Genomic DNA, 5,000 nt, shown 5'->3' on the forward strand with positions numbered 1-5,000 from the left:
ATATTACAGTATATATATATATAAAACTAACTGGCAACTTCACCGGCTGAGTTACTAGTGCGTGATTTTAAAATCGTATTTCGTAACAGACTTACGTATCCTTGCTGGCCAGGTAGCGCTGTACAAAATAAAGCTGCTCCAACGTCAGTCTTTGGGGAAGGGGGGTACAGATATAATGGGATTCCAGATATGATGATGTTTATTTGATAGGGGGGGGGGGGTCGTTTTGTCAGGGAGGTTATCATTGCACTGGGGTGTCACTGCAAGTCTGCACATCAAGAATTTAGATATTTTATGAATATAATATGAATGAAAACGATTATCAACACTTACATATATTACTCAACCCATTCGCTCCATGTGGCAAGAATACACGCCATCCCCACTGCAATACACGTTTATTTATTGCATTTACACATAGATAGCTCTACAAGTTCTTAATCATCAAATAGCCAGTTATCAGAACTACCTCTCTCACCTGTTTATCCTTTTCCTTCACTTTAGGAAAGGGTCTTTTGTATCAATTCATTGTCTTAAAATATTTAAATGACAATTTAATAATCATAACATCAATAACAATAATAACAGTATCGATAGCAATAGTATTAATGAGAAAAACACATTTTCCCGCCAATTCAAGGAATGGGGAAAACAGGATCGGTAACTAGGGCCTACTGATAGACTCCTTGCCGCCTGAGCACATGTGGAGCCATCTGTAGGCTAATAAAATTCACCAAAAACTACAGGGGGCAGAACATAAATCCGGGGCGAATGGGTTAAATTAGTATGAGATTCTGTTACCGCCAGATACTGAAGATTGGATGGAACAACACACACATTCATTAAATATAATGATTATGGCACACTCTAACCTGTACTTCCCAAAATGATACACATTTGAATAACCATTAATTTTTAAGATATGAACCTGCATGAACAGACGACAAGCATTCATGAATATATAGAAAATATTATCATTAAATGAGATCCTTAATCTATCCTTATCTTCAATCCAAATAAAAACACACAAAAAATATACATCCTTACCTGTAACGAATTTCTTGCTCCAATTCTTTTTCCAGTTTTGCCATTTCTTCTCGTTTATTGCTGTTTCCTTCTTTCTCCCACCCTCTTCTTCTCATCCCTCTCCCTTGCCCACCTGAATTATCATCTCCTCTGCCTCCTCCTTCGTTATCAGTAATTCTGCTTTCTCTGTCTTTGTCCATGTTGGTTCCTCTTGCCTTGATCATATATCCTTGTATTTTTCCACTAAATTTTTTTTGTCATTTTATCTGAAAGGAAATAGCATAAGAATCAATAGTTAAAATCAATCATCAATAGAAAATATATTCACACTGTAATGCTTTCATAGCAGTCCCTGTCACGGTCTCTGGCGCAAAATCATCAAATAAGTGAATGAATGGATAAATTAAGAAGTTTTCGAGAGATCTAACTCCTTTGAGGATTGCAGGATTAGATGCGACATAATACACCAATAGTAGAATTGACTCTATGGACCAGATAAGACTACAACTTTTTTTTTTTTATTCGATACCGAGTATTTTCCGCTCTACTCCCGAAGTATCGAGTACCGGTCCCGAGTACTATAGTGTCCAGTATACGTTGTTTCGAGTACTTTATATAAAAAAAGAGATTCCATACATTATAGTCAGTTACCCTATACATTGTTCACGGTGACGCAAGAGATTTATTGAAGTTACAACAGTCTACAGTATTTTGTTTCAATTCGTGTCCCTCTCTGTCGGCCTCGCAGCACAATGCTAGAGTGCCCGCCTCTTTTATCACACTTTCGTCCCTGATCACTGAACAGTAATATAAGTACATTTTTATCAGTCAGGTCTGTGAAAAATTGAATATAAAAAGAGCATTTTGGGCGATTATTCAAAATTACCGGAGGAGGACATAAGAAGGTAAGCCTCCACTCTCAAGATTTCTTTTGAGATCAGTTCTCTCCCTCAGGGTGAAAATCATTCGGTAGATCCTCAAGCGATATTCTATCTTGGATTCCCTCCCGCCCTGGTTTTCCTCTCCTCCCAAATTAATTTTCTTCTGAAATCAATGTTGTGAATTTGAGTCTGCTGCTTCATAACTACCCTTGCCAAAGTTATTTAAACTTTATTATGTCATTAATAGTGGGACATACTATGCCTCTTAAAACAACACTAATTATTCTCCATGTGAAATTCGTTACTAAATCTCTAGTAATGGAATGTGATACCAGACATTTAAAGCGACCAACAATGTCAGGAGAAAGTGAGGAAATAAAATATATCACTCAAATATAATTATTTATATATAATATTCATAATACTCGATACCTCGCTATTTGTACCGATACCAATGTCATATCGAAAGTACCGATACTTTGCACCAGATTCCGTGAAATATACAATACTGTTGACGATGATAATGATAATAATCAGCACTATCATCAATAATGCTATTACTGTTACCGTTACTGTTATTTGCAGTTCCATTATGTTTTTACAAATATTATCATTCCTTCATTAATTTTCATTAAGGCAACGGGAAACCGCCAAAAAGGACCAGTTATAGGACAGAACACTAGAAAAAAGAATATTATTACGCGCTTAATAATATCATTATCACTTGTGTCATCATTATTTCATTATCATTAAACACTGTAACTGTTAATGTCGGCTTCTGTTGCTATCAGTATATTAATGCTTTTTCATCATATACTAAATGAAAACAGTCTGTGTACTACATTGAATCCATATCCTAACTATTTTACTGGAATGCTTTACGCATTCCAGTAAAATAGTTATTTTGGGAGCGAGTTTTTCATGGGAAGGTAATTTCTAACAAAAGTATAAAGTAACTATATACTTATTATTTTATTCGAGTTTTGACTTCGATAAGATGTTTTTTTTATCTATATAAGTGACTGTTTAAATCATTTACAAATTTTACAAAAATAGTTTGATCACACTTTACCGTCTCTCGTGTATGAGTCTTGAGTAGCTACTGAAGCCAAGAACATTTTCCTTGCATGGACGCTGTAGATGCCAGATGTCGCCAGTGGGGTAGCATTCTTACCAATGTTATTATCTTATATCATCTTTTCATTTTCGTTATTCGGGTAAAGTTAAATGTATAAAGAGCAATTTATCTTTAGATGAAATACGGAATCGATAACATATTTTGGGATTCAGTGATGTATGGTACTTGTAACTGTGACGTCATTCATTGATTGTTCCCTACCACGAGCACTTGAGTATTGATGTTTAACAGTCGCTAGGTGTTCACCTGCCGTAACCATATATTCGTTGTCCTTGTTCCTGGCCAAAACTCACTTTCGTAAGCTAATTATTCGCGAGCGTCCACTAGCATACCGGTGGATTTTTTTTCTTCTGAAATATTTTGTATTGTGTCAGTACCGCATCACTGCAACTTTTTTCAGTTTTAGTCTTATATGTACATGTACAAACACTGTACCAATGGATGTGAATATATAGATATATATATATACACACACACACATGTACACACATATATATACATATGTGTGTGTGTATATATATATATATATTTCATATACATATATATCATATATATATATATAAACTTATATATACATACATATGTATATAAATATCAAACATACATATATACATAAACACACACACATACACACATATATATATATAGATATATATGTCCATGTGTGTATTATATATATATATATATATGTGTGTGTGTGTGTGTGTGTGTGTGTGTGTGTGTACACACACATTTATTTATATATATTTATATTTATATATATATAAGTGTGTGTGTGTGTATGTGTGTGTGTGCGTGCGTGTGCATACATATATTTATTTATGTATGTATATACACATCATTATAGACACGTATATATACATATTTTATATATGTTTATACATATATATACATATATACAATATATATATGTATGTATATATTGTATATATACATATATATATGTATGTGTGTACATACATTTATGTATGTATCTATATATACATGTATCATATGTATATGTGTATATATAGTATATATATACTATATATACTATATATATCTCTATATATGTGTGTGTGTGTGTGTGTGTGTACATATATATATGTATATGTCTGTGTGGATATATATATATATATAAATATATATATGCGTGTGTGTGTGTGTGTGTGTTTGTGTATGTATTCATGTATATGCACACGCAAACTGTGTGTGTGTGTCTATATATTCACCTCAATACAAATGAATATAGATAGATAGATAGACATATGTATGTATGTATACACAGACACTCACACAAACATATCCATATATACATATATATAGATACATTGATAATAGATATATGCATATATATACATATATACATGTATATACATATATATACATACATGTATGTGTATATGTATATATGTGTGTGTATGTACATATATATGCATACATGTGTGTGTGTGTATATATGTATATATATGCATATATCTATTATCAATGTATCTATATATATGTATATATGGATATGTTTGTGTGTGTGTCTGTGTATACATACATACATATATATATATATATATATATATATATATATATATATATATATATATATATGCATGTAAGTATATATATATATATGCATGTTAGTATATATATATATATATATATATATATATATATATATGTATACATATATATATGCATATAAATAAATAAATAAATAGATATATATGTATATATATATATATATATATATATATATATATATATATATATAGTGTATGTGTGTGTGTGTGCATCTATTGTTTGTGTGTGTGTGTATCTATTGTGTGTGTGTGTATCTATTGTGTGTGTGTGTATCTATTGTGTGTGTGTGTGTGTGTGTGTGTGTGTGTGTGTGTGTGTGTGTGTGTATATATATATTTATGAATGTATCTATGTGCATACATATGTGTGTATATGTGTATATGCGTATATATATATGTATA

Source organism: Penaeus chinensis, chromosome 8, assembly GCF_019202785.1.
Source record: "Penaeus chinensis breed Huanghai No. 1 chromosome 8, ASM1920278v2, whole genome shotgun sequence".
In the NCBI taxonomy this organism is placed as follows: domain Eukaryota; kingdom Metazoa; phylum Arthropoda; class Malacostraca; order Decapoda; family Penaeidae; genus Penaeus; species Penaeus chinensis.